At 41.5% G+C, this 23,804-nt stretch overlaps 2 non-coding genes across 2 annotated transcripts; both read left to right on the top strand.

The window, feature by feature from the left end:
• The first annotated feature begins 7,734 nt into the window (after positions 1–7,734).
• On the top strand, positions 7,735–7,806 carry TRNAQ-CUG (transfer RNA glutamine (anticodon CUG)). The gene has a single exon. It is a non-coding gene; the product is annotated as a tRNA-Gln (tRNA).
• A 791-nt stretch (positions 7,807–8,597) lies between these two features.
• TRNAQ-CUG (transfer RNA glutamine (anticodon CUG)) lies at positions 8,598–8,669 on the top strand. Its single transcript has one exon. It is a non-coding gene; the product is annotated as a tRNA-Gln (tRNA).
• Positions 8,670–23,804: the final 15,135 nt, after the last annotated feature.

Here is a 23,804-nt window from a genome sequence, read left to right as displayed (position 1 = left end):
AAAATAAAGGGTAGGAGCAAAAAACAATAATGAAAAATTAACAAAATGAATGTCAAGATTAGCTATAAGATAGCAGGAGAGCACATATGCAAGCAGAGAGGGCTAAATGGCTTATCCGGCGTTTAAGGAAGAAAGGAGGTGAAAGCGGTGAGTGAGGAAGAGAGAGAGGTCGAGGGAAGGATAGGGAATGGTTAGGGAATTAAATATAGTGGGGAGTCGATGGAATAGGTAACGTTGAGAGATCGGGAGACGGAAACTTGGAATCTGCATCAGACTCAAGTTACCTGCTGGTCTGGGGGGGAGCACGGATTGAGAAAATAGGAAGGTCGTTGGTACGGAGAGTTTTGTTGAAGATGCTATCCAAGATTTCCATATCAGATAGCAATCGACGATGGTAAAGATGGGAAATACCAAGGGATGAGAGAGTAATATCCCAGGTTGTATTTTTAAGGGAAGTTGCGTAGACAGAAGGTATATTCGTAGGTGAAATGTGCATGGTCGTTGATAATATATGTATTTGAGTGCGTTTAAGTTATGAAGGTTTTAGCATGAATATATACGCATTTGTGGGCGTAGATTTGCATGAATAAGTTGGTTTTGCATGCAGTTTTATTCTTTTTTACTGGTGATGGCCGAAAATTCCCCACCACACGCCCTTGTAGCAGCTTGCGGGGTAGTATGTAATTGTACCCTATTCACTTCATCCTCCCTAAGCTTGCTTGGTGGTTCGTAGACCAGAGCAATGAACATGAATATACTATCAGTAGCTTGCGCTATGTTTACTAAACATCTTCCTACCTATTTATTCAATATTATTACCACCCCTCGCTAGCTCTCTTCACCTCCCCTGAACATTACTCTATACTGGGCCGAGTCCCGCAGTTACCAAGGCTCATTTCCATTGTGGTGAACATTATAAAAATCTTGGGGGTTGATAATTCAGGTGGTTACCCGTTGCCTTTCTCAAAAGTGTTTTTAACGTGACACCATCACTTACTGGCCACCCCACTGGGGTCAGACGCCATTGTAGCCGCCTCACTGAGGAACAGACGCTGCGTGGACTACCTTTCGCCTGGCTCCTAACCTTCGACCTATCTGGAATGTGTGATCCTACCAGGAGCAATTATCCCGCCACACAGCTCTCGGGATCATCGGAACACACAAGCCTGCCACCACGCCAACGGTGTAGTCCATGTGGAGGGAAGTTCAATGTATATATATAGTAAGTCCAAAATACCGGGGAATTCGTCTGTTTTAATGTGGAGTTGATGAGTTATCCCTTGGCACGATGTCATCTATCTTTTTAATGTGTCTGACTAGGCCTCCACTGCCCATGTTTTCTCGTGGAGTGTACCCACTTTGAAATAAGTTATTTAGTACGATTGTTTGATGGATGCTCTCCGTAAATATATTACCATCATCGTCTTTAAGGGACTTTATACTTGAACATTTTCCTGCAGTTACTAAATATAAGACCTGAAAACCATAGGGTCATTATCAAAGTAATCGCACAAAATTTTTCCATTTAAGTTTGCTAAGGCACCTTACATGATTCTTTTCGTTTGCTTACGAAGTATTTTTCTCGTGCATTTTCTTAAAACGTTTATACACAGATTTAAAATGAAATTTTGTCATTCAAAAACGAATTTTTTGCTTAATTAAAAATAGCAATTTTCCACAAAAATAAAATTTAATGCGACCGGTTTCAATGTTACTACATCATCATCAAGTGATAGTTAAACCTCAGAGTCCAGTATATATATATATATGATTAAAGACAAGTAAGGGGTAATCATATATATACTGGACTCTGAGGTTTAACTATCACTTGATGATGATGTACGTAGTAACATTGAAACCGGTCGCATTAAATTTTATTTTTGTGGAAAATTGCTATTTTTAATTAATCATGATATTCCACCATATCACGCCTGAAACGTCTCTTTTTATTTGAATTTTTTGCTGTCTTTAAGATTTTTATTTTGTAAGGAATAGTTGACTCTATTATTTATCAGTCAGCCAAGGGGTTGCAAGCATCACTGAGTAAGTTGGAAATTCAGTGCGAGAGGTATGGGATGAGAATCAATATTAATAAAACTAAGGTTACGCGATTTTCCAGAAAGAAAAAGGCTAAGCTAAACATTAAAATAGGAGGGCAAAAACTAGAGCAGGTAGAACAGATTACGTATCTCGGCAGTGTTTTGGACCAACACGGTCAAAGTGGTAGGGACGTAAGGAGAAGAATTGCGTTAGGCAAAGAGGCTTTCACAAGGAGGTGGGAGTTGGTGACAGGAACGTTGAGTAAGGATGTTAAGAAAAGACTCGTAAAAACTTTGATACGGAGCGTAGCTATGTACGGTGCGGAAACGTGGTCATTGAAGCAGGAGGATAGACGTAGACTGGAGGCTTTTGAAATGTTGGTGTGGAGAAGAATGGAGAAGGTGAAATGGACAGAGAAGAAAACAAATGAGGAAGTACTTGGTATGGTGGGCGAAGAGAGGGGTTTGTTGGGAGAAATCCTATGGAGGCAGGAAAATTTGATGAAGGGGGTATTGGCCGGCAGTGGGATGCTGAAGACTGTGATAGAGGGGAGAATGTTGGGTAATCGAGGAAAGGGAAGGAACAGGATAGGGATGTTGGACAAGATGAAGGGAGGAAGAAAGTACTCAGAGATGAAGAGGGACGCCTGATGTAGAGTAGAAGTAGAGTAGAGATGCTGGATTTAGTGTTTTGTTAGGAGTCACAAAATGTTTTATTTAGTCGTTGTATCCATCCAAAAACCTACCTTAACCGGTAGATTACCTAATAATAATAATGATAATACTCTATAGGTGAATTTTTGAAGATAACACAAAATCATTTTTGTTATGTGCATGGGAGGTCCAGGGAAATGAGTCTCCAAGGCCATCCCTAAAAAGAAACGGAGCAAAAGTTAACATAGAGCCAAGAAAAAGCTAGCAAATTAATCAACCATTTACACAGCCTTTTAATAATAGTACGCCGGAACAATGCCAATTGCTATTCCATCGCTTCCACGACTGTTTAAAATTGTAATCTCTCCTCTTGGAATCGAATGCTAAAGGAAAGCTTTACATAATACAAATTTTCAGGCTCCAGTCAGACCCCTGTTCACCTACAGGAAACGATGGCATCAGAAACAGTTCCTTATCTGTAAATAATATGTAATAAATCCCTTGTTGAGCTTGCAGTACCCATGGACTGAAAAGTAGCCAATGCCATGGCCATATTTAAAAAAGGTGACTGGGAGGATCCGAGTAATTACCGATACATCTCTCTCACATCCATCTCATGTACACTTTTAGAGCACATAATTGTAAGTTCAATCGTGAAATACCTCAATTTCCACAGTTTCCTGGCAAAAAAACAAATACGGCTTCCGTAAGGGTTGATCTTGCGAGGTCCACATGACATTTTTCGTTCATGATATTTTGGTCTTGAGCGAAAATAATATTAAGTCGCTATAAATTTATAGTTTTTAAAAACACATTGATTGATTGATTGATAAATGTATGATAGACCAGAGACATCAATATTTGTAAGACCGCAATTAAAGGGTTGTAATCGATGGAGTATGGTCCGCTATTGTTCAAGGAACTGGACGACATCGGGCCTAAGCTCTCGTAAGTAAAGTAAACTTCGTGTACTTGCTGACGACGCAGGTATATATCTGGGTAATATCCAACCATATACTATAGTAGTATCATTAACTAGCGACCTAAAAGCAATCCAAAAGTGGTGCGAGAATTGGGGGCTAGAATTAAATTTGAAATAATGTGTCTCGATAGATTTTTGAGGGTATTTCACCCAAAAATACGCTATACAGGGAATAAACATTAAACACGTAGACTTGGTCAAATACTTGCTTGCAACGATAACTACGGACATGTCCTGGGTAAACATATTCGTGAATTAATTAAAACATTTTTTACACATTCGTGAAATTTGTAGAATCGCTAACAAAAAGGTAGGATTCATGAAAAGGAAGCTTGGGAATTGTAATTAGAGGGTCAAGGAGCTTTGTTATTTCACGTGAGTTAGGCGCGCCATCTTGAGTATGTTGCAAGTGTATGGGATCCTCATGAAGTAGGTTTAATTTTGGAACTAGATCGAGTTCAACGTAGAGTGGCTAGGCAGGTGAAAAGTTGTTATGAATAAGGTGGCAGTGTCACGACAATATTGAAAGAATTAGGATGGGAGCCACTACTTTACCGGTTAGGCCTAAATACAGGTTAGATTTACTGTGTAAATTTGAGGCAGTTTACAACTTATCTGAGGATCTTGAGGACATACTATATTATAAGCCCTGACATGCAATGGCAGTTCAGATCACCAACTTAAAATCAGGGAGATAGATAGTAGAACGGATAGATTTAAAACGTCATTTTTTCCTCGTAACATTAGAGATTATAATGATATGACCACAGGCGAGAAGGAGATAATTACTACTGGTAGTGTATATATTTTATCGATATCCTGCATGAATTTTAAATTGACCAATCTTTAGGTTATAGCACTGTGCCCGCATTATTGTAATATATGCAGTAATTGAATATTCTAGCATATACTACGTACCTCATTTCGTGTGATAAACTTTGCGCATGACCAAACTGATATTTGTGCAAAGGTGCCATCATTGTGTTTGTGCAATCATGTCTAGTGACCTTCTGCCATACGCGCTTGCGGTGGCTTACGAGGTGGGATTGAGATGTAAATGTACAGGCACCCTTTCCTTGCTCGCCCGACATTCTTCCCTATATAAGTCTTCAACATCCCATTACCATTCAACATGCTTTGCATTCATTTTTCCTGTCTCCTTATGATTTTTCCCAACAATTCCTCTCCCCCAGCATGTCTATTTCTTCTCGTTTGTTTTCCTTTCTGCCTACTTCACCTTCTCCATCCTTCTCCACAACCGCATTTCAAAAGCCTTCAATTTACGCCTATCATCCTGTTTCCTGAACATGACTCCATTCCCCACAAAGCCAAGCTCCATATTAAAGTTTTAGCGAGCCTCTTTTGTACATCCTCAATCAACATTCCTGTTTTATATTCCCTTCTTATTGTAACCTTGGCTACCTTGCCTAACGCAATTCTTCTTTCCATACCCCCACCACTTTGAACATCTTGTTCCAAAACACTTCCGATGCAAAATAAATCTGCTCCACCGGCTCTAATTTATGAATTCGATTTATAATATTTCACTTAGCTTTGCACCTTTTTCCTTTCCGGTATAAGAACCAACACTGATCTCACAAAGTCTTCCGGCCAGATTCCTTCCTCATAGACACTACGAATTAGTCCATATAGACTATTCCTCCCATATTTTCCTAAACCTTTTAGTAGTTCCGCAGGAATGTTGTCACGGTCTTATTTGATTTCATCTCTCTAAAAGCCCTTTCTATCTCATCGCCGAGTATGCCTGGACCTAAGCTATCTTCCTCTACGTCATATTATCTTTCTATATCTAATCCTGTTAACCTACTGTTTTTCCGCATATTTAGGTTATATATTTCTTCCATATCTCATCAAGCTTCCGTTGTTCAAATAATATTGTTTCTGACTGACATCTCGTATCTTTGATTGTTAGAGCGATAATTCAGTTTTACTTTCTGACAGTGCTCTTATATTCCTATATTAAACCAATTTCACCCTTTCTTTAAAAACATTCCATATGCTCTCACTGCGTCTTCCACTACACTTCTTTTGTTCTATTTATTTTTCGCCTAAGTTTATCATGCAACTTTTTACACTTCATTTTACCGAACAGTATGTTAAGTTCTTCCATTTCCTTCTCTCGCAATTCTTTATAACCATCTCACCCGTAATCCATGGTTCATTTGTCCTTTTCCTATTGCATCGCTTACAGCTTTCGATATCCCGTTTTTGATATTGATTTCTTATGATGTACTCGGTTGGCTCCTCTTACAGTCCTACAATTTTCTCTGCAGCCTGCTAATTATCTCATCTTGGCTGTCAATGCTTCCATGATCCCATCCCTTAACCATCTTTATCTTTTCTATCCCTTTGAACCGGACGATATTTTTTTGTTACTAAAAATTATATAAATCCGTATCCGTTCCCGGGAAACAGCGAATTAATCGTTAGGTTTTTTAACATGTTTCTAACCATAAAATAGTTTAGCTGATAGCCTTCTGATTCACCAGGCATTTTCAATATGTACGCCTATTAAGGGGGTCTGAATTAAGTATTCTTCAAGATTAAGCCCTGTCTCCTACAGAACTCTACTGCTTCTCCTTGCGGTTGTTTCTCGTTCCTAAACCGTAGTTCCCCACCTCGCCGCCATCTCTTCCTTTGCCATCCATCGCGTTCTAATCCACCATCAACTTAAAAAATGTTTCCTTACAGGAATACCATCAGTGTTACTTCTACTGATTGATAGTACGTATACCCTATCAATTTCTTTCTCCTTATCATTGCCTGGTGGCATGTCGACTCCGACAATGATCAAGATCGTCGGTTCTATTTTTATCTCTACTAGTAACACGATTGTACGTTGCTTGTTGTATGTTGACTACGCTTCTTTCTATCTTTTTATTCAATATTATTGCCACCCCTCGTTGGTTCTATTAATCTCCGCTGTATAACTATAACTATCACTGCAGTAATCCCTTCCATCTCACCCCTGACAGCCCTAAAATATAAATAAATATGCCTCCAACTGATGGCATATCCTATCTACTTTTTCCTCCATATCATAGCTTGGGAGTGTCTACATCAAGTTCGCTGATTCAGATTTTACTTCCAATAGTAATATTTTATCAGTCGCTAGCGCTATGCTTACTACGCTTCTTCCCACCATTTCGTTCAATATTTTTGCAATCCCTCTACTCTATATCACTTGTAAAGTATCACTTTATTAATCTCCGCTATCTTTTCATCTTTTCTCCCCCATATCACTAAGTTCAACGTTAAAATATGGTGGGGATGACTGAAACAGGCCGTTCCGTTCCTCCGTCCCGGTTGACATCTCGTCAAAGTAAATATCTTTGACCAAGATTAAAGAATAAAAAGTTAGCATTCATGAAAATAATACTTGGGAATTGTAATGAAACGGTTAAGGAACTTTTTTATTTCACGTTAGTTAGGCCTCACTTTGAGTATGCTGCAAGGGTATGGGGTCCTCCTGAATTTTAGAACTAGATCGAATGAAACGTGGAGCAGCTTTCACAAGGAGGAGGGTATTGATACCTAGAGTAAGGAAGTTAAGAAACGGATCCTCAAAAAGTTTGATAGAGGCTGTGGTTTTTTCTGTTTTACAGGTGATGACCTTACACCCCCCGCCACACACCATTGTGGCGCCTTGCGGGTTATTGTGAAAATGAAGACATAAGGCGTGGAAATATGGTTTTGAAATCTAAATAATTTGGGTAAGTTGGGGCTTTGATTATAATACATTAAATAAGCCTCTGCCACTTATACAATGGAGCACAGCCTTATTACATTAGAGAAAAAAGCTTTCACAAGGAGGAGGGTATTGATGACAGGTACCGATAGCAAGGACGTTAAGAAACGGCTCCTCAAAAAGTTTGATATGGTTTTAATCTGTTTGACGGGTGAAGACCTTACACCCCCCGCCACACGCCATTTTGGTGCCTTGCGGGATATTGTGAAGATGTAGTTGTAAGGTCTGGACACATGGTGATGGAGGCCACATGATATAGCTAGATTAAAGACATGTTTAAATGAAATGCAGGTCCCATGGTGTAATGGTTAGCACTCTGGACTCTGAATCCAGCGAACCGAGTTCAAATCTCGGTGGGACCTGAGTGTTTTTCTTAGGATCATTTGCTTAATTTTATATATTATTATCAATTCACGAAGACAGAGTATCATTAAATAACGACATAAATTCACTCCAAAAGTGGCGTGGGACATGGAGGTTAGAAAGAATTTTGAAAAATCATGTTTCGTAAATGTTTTTAGGAAGAGTAGTTCTCGCGGAAGCACACGTACACTATACAGGGAACCAACATTACACGCGTGGAATCAGTAAAATGCTTGGGTGTAACGATAACTACGGATATAACCTGCGGAGAACACATTCGTGAAGTTCGCGGAATAGCTAATAAAAATTTAGGATTTTTGAAAAGGATACTGGAGAATTGTAGTGAAACGGTCAAGGAGCTTCGTTATTTCACGTTACTTAGGCCCCATCTGGGGGATGCTGCAAGTGTATGGGATCCTCACGAAGCAGGCTTAAATTTGGAACTAGATCGAGTGCGACGTAGAACAGTTAGGTTTGTGGAAAGTTGTTATGAAAAAGGTAGCAGTGTCACCATACTATTGGAATAATTAGGATGAGAGCCCCTAGTTCACCGTCGGCTTAAATACAGGTTTAAATGCTAATCTAAGCATGTTAAAGACATATTACAGGACCAGACTTACAGGCCATATGGTTTTAATCTGTTTGACGGGTGATGACCTTACACCCCCCGCCACACGCCCTTTTGGTGCCTTGCAGGGCATTGTGAAAATTAAGTTGTAAGGTCTGGAAACATGGTGATGGAGGGTACATGATATACCTAGATTGGGGGCTTTTATATGCCGGACATGGAGGTCCCATGGTGTAATGGTTAGCACTCTGGACTCTGAATCCAGCGATCCGAGTTCAAATCTCGGTGGGACCTGCTTTTTTTTCCTGTGGCCATTTTATATACCATATCTGTGTTACTTCAGGAAAAAGCCATTGCGTGGACATTTTTCCCACAGAGAAGTTCTATCAATCCGCCATTATTCCGTTAATACAGTGATCACATTGGGTGCCAGGTTTCCAATTAATTTCGCCTATTTTCTGACGGTGCAGTGATTTATAGGAAAATATCCAGTCGTGAAGACGGAGTATCATTAACTAACGACGTAAATGTTCACCAAAAGTGGCTTAGGACATGGGAGCTAGAAATATATTTGAATAATTGTGTTTGGAAATTTTTCGTCGGAATAGTAATTCACCCGAAAACTTGCTATACAGCGAACCAGCATTACATTCAAGGAAGCGGTAAAATACTCGGTTACACCGAAAACTGCGGATATGTCCTGGGGAAAACACATTTGTAATATTTGCGGGAATGGCAAATAAAAAGTAAGGATTCATAAAAAGAATACTTGCTCAATATTTTTGCCATCCCTCCACTCTATATCACTTTTAAAGTATCACTTTAGTAATCTCCGCTATCTTTCCATCTTTTCTCCCCCATATCTAGTAGGCTTAATTTTAGAACTAGATCGTATGCAAATTAGAGCGGCTAGGTTTGTGAAAAGTTGTCCTGAGTGAGGTGTTTTTGCGTTCGGGTTTTTTTTCTTTACACCCCCGCCACACTCCCTTGCGGCGGCTTGCGGGGTATTAAGTTCATGTATATGTATCTAAATTATTCATCGTTGCATGTTGGATTCAATTTTGTCCCAAATGTTTAATTTTTTATTATTACCGCAATTATATTTTTACTTTACTGGTGTTAAAAAATTGTAAATGTGACCATTGTTATTATTGATAATAGTCCAGTAATTTAGAAAGACATGTGACACGCACTTCCCCACAAAGGCGTCCTAAACTACAGTCAGGCACAAATAAGGACGTTATTCAACATCAAAATAATTTAACTATACTTGTTATAAATTGCAGAAGCCTCAAGAACAAATCAGCGGATCTAGAACACATAATCCAAACTCATTCCGCTGATATAGTATTAGGCACAGAGAGTTGGCTGTGCAATGACATAAACGACCAAGAAATTTTTCCAATAGATTTCAAAGTTTACCGACACGATAGAGATACAAGACCCGGAGGAGGGGTTTTCGTGGCAGTTAAAAGTCATTTTGAAAGCAGGCAAGTTTCATTTGAAAATAATAACATAGAAAGTGTTTGGTGCACCTTAATACGGACCAATCAACCCAACATAAATTTATGCTCTTTCTACAGACCTCCAGACTCAGATTTGAAAACACTTCACACCCTCAACGATCAAATTTACAATTTTACACGTAAATATAATAACAGCATAAACATAATTGGTGGCGACTTTAATCTCCCTGGTATAGATTGGGACAACAATATCGTTAAATCTGGGACCCGCGATCGCGAATCTTGCAATTCCATGATAAAATTGGTTCAAAGAAACTCCCTCCATCAAGCAGTACGCATGCCCACCCGTGGAAAGAACATATTGGATCTATTTCTTACAAACACGCCTGAACGTATTATTAGTGTATCAACTGATGAGGGCTTGAGTGACCATAAAGCAATTAATGTCCACTTGGACATAGAAATAAAAATGATTGTTAAACCAAAAAGAAAAATTTATAATTACCATAAAGCAGACTTTGAATCTTTTGCCAATCAATTAAACTCTTCGCTACCCGAGTTCAAAACCCGCTTAAGGCATGTCAACGTGGAAGAAACTTGGACAGAGTTTGTCAATATCATGCAAAAAGGAATCGTAGATTTCATACCTATAAAATACGTTAAAGCAAATCGCGACCCCAGGTGGTACAATAAAGACGTTAGAAAAGCCCTTCGAAAGCAGAGAAGGCTACACTCTAGGGTAAAGAGGGCAGGCGTGAACACATCATCCCCTGAGAATAAACAATTATGGGACACATATAGATCCTCTAAAATTGAAACCAAAACACAATTACGTAGCGCTTTACTGGACTTTAAACGCAAAGTACTTTGCGAGCACTTGGACACTGACCCCAAAGCTTTCTGGTCATATGTTAGGGAAGTAAATGGGAGTAAACAAACCGTGGCTTGCTTAAGGGATTGTAGCAATATAATTCATACGGACAGCGAGGGTAAAGCTAACATCCTAAATTCATTCTTCCAAAGCGTTTTCTCGAATGATGTTGCCACCGCATATCTCCAAGAAACAATACATACTCCACCTATGGAAAAAATAACAGTGGACCAACAAGGAATTCTAAAATTGCTTAATGAGATTAAACCCAACAAATTCCCGGGTCCCGAAAATATACCAGCTAGGGTGATAAAACATTTAGCTCCAAACATTGCCCCGTACCTTGAGTTTATATTTAAAAAATCCCTCACAGAGTGCAAAGTACCTAAGATTTGGAAAACCGCGCAAATAACGCCTATTTTTAAAGGTGGTGACAGGGAGGATCCCAGTAATTACAGACCTATATCTCTCACTTCTATCTGTTGCAAAATCTTAGAGCACATAATTGTCAGTTCAATAATGAGACACCTTGACAATATTAACTTTTTAAGTGACAATCAACACGGATTCAGGAAAACCCGCTCCTGCGAGACCCAATTAGGATTATTTACACATGATTTACTTTTATCGGGTGAGAGAGGTAGGCAAGTGGATGCCATCTTCTTAGATTTTCAAAAGGCATTTGATAAGGTCCCACATGGTAAACTCATTCATAAATTAAAGGTCGCGGGTATAAACAAGGGCGCCATAAGTTGGGTTAAAGATTTTCTTTCAGAGCGGGAACAGAGGGTAGTCCTTGATGGCGCTAGTTCCGACAGCGTTCGAGTCACGTCGGGGGTACCTCAGGGAAGTGTGATCGGGCCGTTGCTTTTCTTGATTTTTGTTAACGATTTGAACCGCGAAGTGAAAAGTAAAATTAGGATGTTCGCGGATGACACGGTGATCTATCGGGAGATATCTGGGGATGAGGATCGTTTTATTCTAGAGCAGGATTTAGATTGCATTACTAAATGGTGTTCTAACTGGGGATTGACTCTAAATTATAATAAATGTTCAGTGGTAAATTTCTTTAAAAGATCAACGGGATTTGCTTACAAATTAGCTGGAGGTGACCTGGCAGTAGTTGATACGGTAAAATACCTAGGTGTCACATTCACAAAAGACTTAACTTGGGGGACTCACATACGTAAAGTCTGCGGTCAAGCATATAAAAAATTGGGATTCATTAGACGCATTGTCGGCAAAAGTGACTCGAAGGTCAAGGAACGTTGTTACCACGCTCTTGTAAGGCCTCATTTAGAATACGCATGCAGCGTGTGGGATCCGAGTGAAAAAGGTCTCATTCGGGAAATTGAGAAGGTTCAACGCCGGGCAGCCCGTTTTGTAAAAAATTCCTACGATAAAACGCAAAGCGTCACCGAAATGCTCATGGATTTGGGGTGGGAATCATTGGCTGAAAGACGATTCAATGCAAGATTGAAATTATTAAATAAATTTAGATCCGCATGTTTCAGCACCGAGGTCTCGCAAATTATTCGTACTCCTACATACATTGGTCGCTTGGATCATGCATATAAAATTCGGGAAATAGATGCCAGAACTAGCCGACTCAAGGACTCCTTCTTCCCACGGACAATACGGGATAGCAACTGCAGGGTTATAGATAGCAAAAATTCCACTTGCCACCCTCAGCGTCTAAAAAATAATTAGTTGTATTTAAATGCATGCTCTTCCACTAACCTTATGTGTTTTGCTATAATAACCCATTCTTTCCGAATGACCTCATTCATGTTCTGTTCATCTGTTTTTAAGTTTCCCTTTCAATCCCTCGTCCCTCTCCGCGGGGGGAAATTCCTGCTACCTGCAACGTTGGGTAGCATTCCCGGCCTTTTAGAGACTCTTTGGGGGTAGAGTGTTTCGTGGTGCATTTTCATGTGGTAGTGATGTTTCAATTTCTTGCTTTCTGCAAAGGCTTGTTGTGTCCTGGCTTGCGTGTTGTAGGATGGCTTTCGTGCTGCATCATGGGGTGCAGTTTTTTAGTTGTTTTGCGGTATATGTGTTTGCATGAGTATTGGATGAAGGGATTTTTGCATGAGTGTGTGCGCTGCTGTGGGTGTAATTTTCCGTGTTGTTTTTTTTTTGCATGTGGTATTTTTCTTTTTTACGGTTGGTGACCTAACACCCCCCGCCACACGCCCTTGCGGCGGCTTGCGGGGTATTATGTAGATGTAGATGTAGATGAATAGTCCAATGTGAAGGCCAAAATGTGCTGTTTTCAGACTAATGCTAAATAAATAACAAAAAATATCTCGGCAGCGCAGTTGTTCTCCAGTCGCAGGACACTTTGAAAATGAATTGAAGAGTGAAACTATCGAAATATAAATTTGGAATTAAAGAGAAATTAATTTCTTCTGTAAATGTATAATGTTTGTAAATAAACTGAAAATCATAAGTTGAAGGGAGCAATAAGAATTTGGAAACAAGCCTATTGTCTTAAGAACTTCAATCACAAGCATGATTTTCTTCGGTTATCTACACTTCCATCTCTTTAGTGTTTTTAAACCAGCTTGCCGATAGCTTACTCCTTTTTACAGTACATTGGAGGGACATTTAAAATCTGTCGTTGTTTCGGTTATTCTTCATATTTTTTTACGTATTTATTTTTACTCCTCCTCACTTATCCTTGTGGAGAATATATCAGATTCTTATGTATACAAGAAATGTACAAGATTTGTATAAAAAGTAGCGGTAACAATTTTTCCCTGACGTGTGCGTGAAGTGCTTAATTCGAACCGTCGGTTAGGTGTGCGCGAGATCGCAAGTATCGTATTAGTATTGATAAGATGACAGTGCACACACCATTATTACTGAACATTTGGCGAAGCGAAAGATCTTCACTAAACCCGCCCTCCTGAAGGTCTTTGAATGGACGAAGAAAAGAGCAGATTCTAGGGTCTGCTGGTGAAGACCTTCTGCAACGACATCGCGACGATACCCCAACCCCCTTACAGTCCAGACTTGGCACCAGCAGACTATTTTCTATTCCATATAAAATTGAAATCCTACCTCCAAATTACACCACCTTGGGGCCCAAAATGCCGTTAAAGGACTCAACTAGCACTCGTACCCTTAAGGACCCTACGGAATCTGCCTACCAGGGAGCCTTCTAGTCGTAGAAAAGCCGCTCTGACTAAAAGGTTTGTCGGTGCTCAAGGTATGTACTTCGATGAATTTTGAGACAATGTAGCAAGTTGTGAAATAAATTATTTTTTCGAAACTTTTCACGATACTTTTTATACAAACCATGTAATCTGTAACTTGACCTTCAGTCCGTTTTCAATGTCGTCCATAGTTCCTGTAAACAACAATAATCCATATATTTCTTCGCTCGACAGCATTGCGCGAATCTCATTGCTCTCTCTCCCGGTGCTCTAAAGGGGCAACAAGGCCGAGCGAGGGCCGATTCCACCTGTCGAGCACCGCCGGGGGATGATGCTCACAGGTGGGCGGGGGAGCGACGGTGCTATTATTGAGATTGTGATTGCTATAATGCGGAGAGGAGGGCTACCGCGGTGCATTATGGGACCGAGGAAAGGGGCCCGCCTGTCTGTCTCTCCCCCTTCACGTCACTTAGTCCTTCTCCGGCGCCGAACAATGATTGGGGGCGTGAGATGGGAGGACGGCACCACCCGGGGGGGGGGGGCTGTAAGGTGAGAGCACGGCCCCCCCCTTGCATCCGCCGTGGGCGATAAAAAGGGCGATGGCAGGGGGTGAGGTCGGATGAATGGATGCACACACACAAACACACATGCACTGCCCCGATTCCCCACCACCTGCCACCACATGCATCGGCAAAACGGGGCGACCTCTCTTCACGGCGGCCCCATCAGCGGCCTTGGGGCCCTCCGCCGGATGCACCGCCCTCCGATAGGCCCTCCCTCCTCCTCGAGGGTCCCCCACACTCGCTCACTCTCTTTGATTGACGTCGGGACACGCCTGTCGTTGCTCACTTGTTTCCCTGCCCCCACTCTCTCGTCATTCTGCTCATTCGGGGGGGCGGGGGGGTATGGGGAGGCTGGTGTCCTTGGGGGGCGGGGGTTGAAGCGGGAGGTGCACAATGGAGGTGTCGGGCCTGGAGGGTTGGGGAAGGGGGGGAATCGTTCCCACGGCAAAATGGGTGCGGGGGACACCGATCCCCTTCTCCGCCCCTCTTCCTCCACTGCAATCTCCCCGATGCACTTGCAGTCGCGATGCAATGCAATGCACAATGGCCCAACGTGAAAAATGCCATCTCCATTTTCCATATTCATTTTATTTCGAATGACAGAATTAATTGCGTATTTTCATGTACACGCATGTCAACTTGTTTTTCATTTTTTGTATTTGTAACCACGATACGGTTACGTTAGGCAAATATGCTTTCACGAAGAGGAGAGAATTAATGACAGGCACGTTCGACATCGAAATAAATACTCCGCGATCCATCAAGAAGGTGAGTGGCAGAGGGTGCAAGTACCAGGTGAGGAGGGAGAGTGATAAGGAAGGATATGGGAGAGAAAGGGAAAAAGAAAAAATATTTGTTGGTAAACTATCAAATAACGTGCAAATTTGTATACATGCTGGAGGAATACCCAATTCAAAATAAGGGTTGATTCGCCGAACAAATTAGTAAGTTGTTATGCGAAAAAAGGGGAAAAAATGAACCAAAACCATTCACGTGAATACGTTGAGTGAGGAGGTCAAGAAACGGCTCGTAAAAACATTTATATGGACCGTATTTATGTTTGGCTTGGAAACGAGGTCATCGAAGCAAGATGATAGGCGTAGATTGGAGGCTTTTGAAATGTGTGTGTGAAAAAGAATGGAGAGGGTGAAATAGAAAAAAGGAATATACGAGTAAGCACCTACATCTACATGGTACCCCGCAAGCCATCTCAAGGGCGTGTGGCGGGGGGTTTTACACGTATGTTACAACCCGTAAAAGGTTATAAGACAAAATGCAAAACAAACATATTCATGTAAAATCTACACCCACAAAGGCGTATTTATTAATGCAAAAAAACCTTTATGACTTACACGCATGCAAATATACATACTATCAACTAACATGTACATACACCAACGAGTTAACTTTCCCTTACGTCACGTTTAACCGTGTCCGGACCAGTATATCGAATTTTTTTAATATTTCAATAGCAATCAATAAATTTATGGAAATCTATGGCCACAGAGGCGACTGCAATATTCACGCAAAAAATATTTTAACTTATACGCAAGCAACTGCATATAATATGAGCTAGCATACACGTGCACCTACGAATATGCATTGCGTCTACGCAGCGTTTATTCTTGTCCTGACTTTTAAATGGAATGTCTTTAGTGATTCTAATGTGACTTTGGTTTCTTATTCCCATGATTCCTGATTGTTTTGGGAAAGAATGAGTGTTTGTATCTATCTGCACTGGAGTCTATCTCCCATATTTTATCTTTGTGGTCTGATGCACCTACGTAGTGTGGGGGGGCCATAATTGCTCCTAAAGTGAATTATATCGTTTAACTCGTTTGTTCTTAACCTTTCTAAAAGTCTAAGTCTCGCCTGTTCTATTTTATGGTGAACGTGTGAGCCACACAAGGAAAATTAGTGTAATCATGAGATTATATTGTCGAGTTACAGCATTTATTTATGAAATTTATGGACAGAATAGGGTGTGAACAATTGGCTGTGAGTGTGCAAAGTGCCCATCATAATAATATGTATACTGAAGAATGCTTCCACACATTTATCAATCCTAGCGGAGAAGACAATTGTGATGAGGTACAGTCCGTGGCCAACTGACTTGACCACGGACAGTGAAACCAATTACAACAGATAAGAAGAAGGCCAAAGGCTATGCCGAGCTAAAGTGAAAAACATACGCAGAGGTTTACTTAGCAAGCAGAGTAAAGATTTTTCTAGATGATGTTATCTGTCCGGTCACTGCGAGGAAAGACATTCGGGGAGCATTCAGACACTTCAAAAGAAACTACGTAATTGTCGATTATACGAAAATCGAAACTGTTTTGGTCCCCCGTCAAGGAGTTAAGAATCCTAGTACCACACCCTCTAAAATGTAGAGAAAAGACGACGAAGTTGTAGTAGTGGTACCTTTTAGTTATTTGGGAGGCAACCGACAGCTGTTAAATCATTTGGACCTTTAGGAAGAGATGAGTTATTTGATAGAAATATGATGGAGGGGAATTTCTTATGTCCCGCAAAAAATATGGTATCACAATTATTGTTAACGATAGCGCTGGGGGGGGGGAAATATAATTTTATTCGATCATAGGTACGGTAGAATGTTGTCATTATTTTATGTAACCCTAATTCTATTGTTCAAGTATAATTACTAAAACATCTAGAGCACCTAGGGCGATATTTTGCGATAATTACCTCAGGGCATGTAGTTGTAGTCCATGTTAACTCCATTATTTTCAGATTTTTTGGCATACAAACTTTCAGCAATATAATATTGAAGTGGCAAGTCATTTGCTGAATCACCTCCCGATCAATGTCATAGGGGTGGTTTGCATGGTGCCGTGTAGCTTAAAAGGGTGGAGAGAAACCCGGCGTCGGTAATACGTATCCTACTCGCCATGTTAGGATTAGGCACCGCGGTATACACAAGGCAACCTCCCCATTCGATGGCTGGCGTGCTATATTTGAAGAGCTCTTTACATAGCATCCCAAGCCGAGATCAGGATACCCCCTAAATAATGCCCCCCCTGGGATTCAAGCTCTGGCACTAGGGGTGCGAAGCCAGTATATAGACATCGCATCATCCCAATCCCAGGCAAAATATATCCAGGTACCAATTTGTCCATGACATTTGTCATAAGCCTCGCCTTTGGAGCGATTCGCCGTGTGTTGGAGACATTGCGATGAGGCGATTTATATCTACACCATTCCCATTAAGCCATCGCCAGTGTGTATTAGGGAGTGTTAAGGCACCAGATATGCATGCGGGAACATTAATTTGAACATATATTAGTTTATATAGAGAACACTTCAGTCCATATGCACATAAAACTCCTTTATACATCATTAGTGTGTTTGACAAAATCGTCCAACTTGGCTCTTTGAGCTAATATAGAATTCGGGCCCTTGGGTTCCATTTTGTTGTGATTAGGTATCGCGCGAGGGAAGAATTTGAATAAGTCAGTGATTTTGTCCATCTCTTTTATTTATTCCAGGTCATCAAATGTACATCGGTGCCATTAAAATTCCCAGGCGTCGCAAAAAAACTCAGCTGACCTTACCAAAAGTCTAGAGTCTTGCCTGCTCCCTTCAAGAATCAAGAGTCGATCAAGGAGTGGTGGAGGTGGCGAATTCGATTACAACACCTTTTCATGTGATGTCTTTCTTTGCACTTTCACCGATTTGTTCCATACCTGATTTTCTATTTTTTGCGATATTCAAGTTTGCTGTAAAAGTATTATTATTGAATAATTACGATACTGTCCAGCAGTTCATGTTTTTTTCTGGCGGTGGGCATTAAATTGCTCGCATTGTGGATGTATTTGTTAATTTCTTTCGGAAAGCCGTCAGCACTAAGCGGTTAGCCTAATTTGATTATTCTTAAGATAGTAACCATAATTTTTATGTCACCAGGAGATGATCTACGCTCTGAAATACTGACTACTACTCTGGTTGTGTGTTCTACCTTCAGAGGCCTCGTGTCGTATAATGAACTCACAAATGATTGAGATTCTCCCTACTCATTGATAGCTCAAGCCAAAGGTCAATTAAATCTATCCTAATTTACTCAACATCACCGCCAACACAATTTTGTTTTTTCATGTAAACAGTTATCTGAGTGACTGCAGTGAACTCCGACCGATTATATGGAATAATTGGACGCTTTATTTTCTTTCACGACAATGATTCCCAAATTGTGCATTTTTTCTTTCGTATTTTTATTCCGAAAAGAATCTTTCTGTGAATGGTTCCAAACACTCGATCCTTGAGGACTTACCAACGAGAATTGACAATTCTTATTATCTTAACCATTTCCTTGAATTATTTCCACTGCATTAGCTATTTAAAACCTAATATTGATTATTGCAGCTCCGCTAATTCCCCTAATATGCTATCTTCATTAATTACGTGACTCTCTGGTTGTCTTGCTTCTATTCTCAGAATCTCCAAGTGTGAGGTGGTGAAGATTTCTTTTCCCAGAAATACCCAACTGAGCATTTTTTCATATAGTATTGAAAAGCACAGTACTCATGAAATCAGACTCAAGTACCGCTGAGACACCGAAAGGAGCATCACAGTACGATATGTTGCTTATGTCTACTGTGTAGATGCCTGTGTTTTTTTGGCTCTCCAGCAGTAATTTGAGTCTTTCTCGAAGAACTCTACTCCTCTTTCTCGAATAATCCCCACCGATATCAAAAGTCTTTCACTACATTTAATTTGTGCAAAATTTTGAGTGCACCTCCTTCTCCATTCTCAATACCTAATGAGGGCTTTCTTTCACCTCTCCCCTCCCTCTGCTGGGGCCGGGGGGTCAGAACATTCGCGGAGAACAAGTGAGGGAGTCTGCTGCGAAGCGGTCGCCGATTCCTCTCGTCGGGTCTGGGAGAGGGGTGGATGGATATCAGATACACATGCATTCATACTCGTATGTACGAGTACAAGAAACTCCCTGGGGCATCCCACGCGCGCGCCCATCACAAAGGGCCATCGCGGTGCAGCGTGGTGCCGCGCCACTGCACCCGTTCGCCATTGTTGTGCACGGGTGAGTGAGGGGGGTGTGGGGAGCCCACTCGTGCGCGCTCCCAATCACGGATCTGCCGTGAAGAGAGGCGGAATGAGAATGGGAGTAAGTAAAACACGAAAACGCGTACCCTTTTGCACGGGCGTATGCAACAGCACCCGGGGAAATAATTGCGGCCCGTGCGGCCAGTTCCTCGTCCGCTTCGAGGGAGGCGAAGAAAGGGCCGGCCGGGAGCGTGTGTGTGTGCAGACGATATACGAACGGAATGATTTGTTCCATCACCAATCGGAGCTGCATCTTCTCCCGCGATGGCACACGTGCAGGGGGGGGGGCGCACAGAATGGGTGCAAGCGAACTCCGCTCCGGAGGAATTAACGGTAAGCGCCCCTCCCTGCCCAGACGCGAGCCCTCCTTGCAAGATCGACTCCGGGTGAACACTGCCGTGAGACCCTCCCGATCGGAAATAAAGGCGTGAGCGGATTGGTCATCTGCAAACTGCGGGGAGCATCAAGGGCGGGTGAGGGCCGGGGTCCACCAGGGGAGATAGAGTGGGAATAGGGCGAGGGACGTCTTCCGTTCAGTTGTGGCGAGGGACGACCATTGTTTCCGTACCATCGTCAAAAAAACGGCCAGTTCATCGTCTAAGGATACGTAGATCGGCTCGAAAGACGAATAATGTCAGCGACACATTACGTTCCCACGAAAGAACAACACATTCAAATGTCTTGAAGTTACAACTGCGAAAAATTGATGGAAGTTGTAGTACTATAAGAGAGATAGATGCACGTTCTACGAGGGTGATTCAAAAAGTAAGGTCTCCTATTTTTTTCATGAAAAATAAAATTAATTCTCAACTTTGCGGACATCGTTGGAAAGGCTGAGCATTTTGCTATTTTCCTACATAGTCGCCTTGACGATCAATCACTTTTTGCATCCTTGTACGCAACGTCTTAATACCGGCGTCATATCTTTCTCCCACCGTGTCGCAAAGCCAACTGACGACTGCTTCTCCGATACAAATTCATCGCCATTTAGTCGAAGTGAACGTGAGACGTGTATGGACATCAAAATAGTGCCGAAATGGTGCAGGGAGTTTTTTGATGGTCAGGAAAACGTCCACGATGAGCAGCGGTCGGGGCGGCCGAGTTTGCCGGAATCAACGGTGGCTCCAATTGACGAGATGGTGCGCAATAACCGGAGAATTACCCTTCATGAGATACAGGAAGGCCTTAATGAAGAGAGTGGCTACTTCTCTAGAATATTGTGTCGGAGGTCCTCGATTACAACAAGGTGTCCCACCAAAGGAGTGTGTTTGCATCATGACAATGCACGTCCACATGTGACATCAAACGACCACCCTGCTCAATGAATTCGGCTGGGAAATCATCGACCACCCTCCTTATAGCCCGGGTGTTGCTCCCAGTGGCTACCGTTTGTTTTCTGCTCTCGAAAAAAACCTTGGAGGACATAAATTGAAGTCAGACGAGGAAGTGCAAGAAGCAGTCATCAGTTGGCATCGTGACGCAGCGAGAGAAAGGTACGACGCCGGTATTAAAAAGCTGGTTACTAGGATGAAAAAAGTGATTGATCATCAAGGCAACTATGTAGAAAAATGGCTAAATGATCAGCTTTTCCTACGATGTACATAAAGCTGACAAATAAATTTGATTTTTAAGGAAAAAAATTGGAGGCCTTAATTTAAGAATCTCCCTCGTATATTCCGCCGGCTCAAAGATTCGATCATATCCACATTTATAATCCTTGTCTAGCAAGACAACATGATCCCACACTACAATACTCCGCTCTTTGATTACAAAGATATTCGATTTCCCTTCATTCAATTCAACAATCATATCTTTCCCATTGGAAATGAAAAAATAGTAACTTTGTGATTCCACAAAAAAATTATTACGATACCGCCCGGGATTCGACGTTCAACGCCATCTTCAGGTCGTATCGTAATATATTTTCTGTTCAATCACAAATTTACTATTTTTTCATTTCCAATATGAATCGATTACATAAAGTTACGCCGGAAACCATCAATCTATTTCCCATTCCTTCCCCTTTTCCGTTTGCCTTACGCTTTCAACTTTCACTGTCTTTAACATTCCATCACTTATGAACATGCTCTCTATCCATCTTTCCTGTCTCCTTAGAGCTTCTCCCAACAATTCTCCCTCCTCCCCCGCCATGCCTCTTACTTACTTGTTTAATCAAATTAAATATTTGGGGGTCGTTCCAACACCACACCTTTCGTGGGGAGTACATATCAGGACACAATGCGGAACCGCTCTGAAGAAACTCGGCTTCAATAAACGGGTGGTGGGGAATCTTAATGAAAAACAAAAGAGAAGTGTTATTTTACTCTAGTTAGACCTCATTTGGAATATGCCACAAGTATTTGAAATTCCTTGCGAGAAAGTGTTGTAAAAGAATTAGATAAATCGAGAGAAAATCCGTCATGATCGTAAACAAATAATACAGTAAGAAGACGAGTGTGACAGGCCTTTCAGGGGAATCCGGCTGGGATTCACTTGAGATGCGAAGAGAACAGGCGAGACTTAGACTTTTAGAAAGGTTAAGAACAAACGAGTTAAACGATATAATTCACTTTAGGAGCAATTATGGCCCCCCCACACTACGTAGGTGCATCAGACCACAAAGGTAAGATAAGGGAAATAGACTCCGGTGCAGATAGATATAAACACTCATTCTTTCCTCGAGCAATCGGGAATCATAACAATAAGAAACCAAAGTCACATTAGAAATATTAAAGACATTCCATTTAAAAGTCAGGACAAGAATAAACGCTGCGTAGACACAATGCATATTCGTAGGTGCACGTGTATGCTAGTTCATATTATATGCAGTTCCTTGCGTATAAGTTAAAATAGTTTTTGCGTGAATATTGCAGTCGCCTCTGTGGCCATAGATTTCCATAAATTTATTGATTGCTATAGAAATATTAAATACATTCGATTTGCTGACATTAAAGACATTCCATTTACAAGTCAGGACAAGATTTGACATTGCCTAGACACAATGTATATTCAGGGGGGTACTAACCCCTATTTGCCGCCCTACGCTATAGTCGATGTCTGCCGCCCCCTAAAGGAATTAATTTTCATAATTCAGAGCTTTTGTTTAAATAATGCGAACCTAATTAGAGCAGTTTAGAGCAGTTTCTTGCAAGGGCTCTTGCGTAGCCCTTACACTGCGCCTTTCCAGCCTCCAAGGCTACTAACCTAATTCAATGTGTCCACAAGGTCCTCGCGCCTAACAACAGGAACTAGCGAAAAAAGGAATAGAGTCATCATTCGCAATACAATGACTAATGTAAACACAGGATTTGCGCTCCTGGCGGCCTATCGTGGAACCTTTTTCTAAAAAAGAAAACGCGTGGGATTTTGATTCAATATGTTCGCATTAAAAAAAATTGAAAAAACTGATGAAATAAAAATTCCGGGTCTTGTGCCGCCCCCTGGGAGCTGCCGCCCTACGCCATGGCGTAGTTGGCGTACTGGTAAATACGCCCCTGTGTATATTCGTACGTGCATGTGTATGTTGGTTGATAATATGTGTATATGTATGGATGTGGGTTATAAAGGCTTTGGCATGAATGTATTCCCCTCTGTGGGTGTAGATTGGCATGAATTCTTTTGGTTTTACATGCGGTTTTATTCTCTTTCGCGGGTACTTCCGTCGCACGCCCTTGCGGCGGCTTGCGAGGAATTGTGTAGATGCAGAATTTCCGCGACTTAATTAGTCAAGGTTCTTTAGGTTACAGCATTGATCCCCGTGACTGAGCGTGGATGGGGTTGTGTAATACGGCTTCATTATTTTTTTACTTTATCTGGTGACTATAACCATGAATAAAATGCCCCAGAGGTGCATTCGACGGACTGCGTTTGCATATTTTTAACTAATCCTGTGTGAATAAAATAACTCATCACACTATTATTTTCGTCAATAAATTAGATTTCAATCAGAACGATTTGGAGCATTGAACATTGCTACTTTATGCTCGCCTGCAAGACGTTCACGTGTGGACCGTTTATATTATCCGTATCTGTGCACAAGCCGCCCTAAGGGTTGGACGTCCGCCGCAACATTGTCATCAGTTTCACCCTACTCCGAATTCATTCAATTCATTCTTTTTTTCTTGATATTCGAAGATTTATAAACGAGGAGCGATACTTAAAATTTATTCACGGCGTACATTCCCAGCGAGCGTAGGAGGAGGACATCGCGACGATTTACGATAAACCGGACGGACCCGTTCGTGCACTCGGAAACTGATGCACTCCCCCCCATCAAGTGCTCCTCTTCC

The sequence above is a fragment of the Hetaerina americana genome, unplaced genomic scaffold (genome assembly GCF_022747635.1).
Source record: "Hetaerina americana unplaced genomic scaffold, ioHetAmer1.1.p SCAF_7, whole genome shotgun sequence".
NCBI lineage: Eukaryota > Metazoa > Arthropoda > Insecta > Odonata > Calopterygidae > Hetaerina > Hetaerina americana.
Note: the sequence above shows the minus strand (reverse complement) of the source record. Positions and strands in the feature narration are given on the sequence as shown.